Source organism: Leptonychotes weddellii, chromosome 14 (assembly GCF_054177405.1).
Source record: "Leptonychotes weddellii isolate Sample4059 chromosome 14, ASM5417740v2, whole genome shotgun sequence".
Lineage (NCBI taxonomy): Eukaryota > Metazoa > Chordata > Mammalia > Carnivora > Phocidae > Leptonychotes > Leptonychotes weddellii.
Window position 1 is genome coordinate 93377 of NC_138382.1, and position 320 is coordinate 93696.

Genomic DNA, 320 nt, shown 5'->3' on the forward strand with positions numbered 1-320 from the left:
AAGATCACAGATCACCATAACAATTATAATAATGACCCAGGCACCCCTAATCAGGCTTTTTAATTTAAGTCATTCTGGTAAATGTATAGTGGTATCTAATTTTGGTTTTAATTGACATTCTCTGATGATTAATAAGCACCTTTTCTTGTGTTTATTGGAAAAAATATATCCTTTGTAGGAGCGTCTGGGTGGCTTAGTCATTAAACATCTGCCTTCCACTCAGGTCATGATCCCAGGGTCCCGGGGTTGAGTGCCGCATCAGGCTCCCTGCTCGGCGGGGGGTCTGCTTCTCCCTCTGACCCTCCCCCCTCTCATGCTCT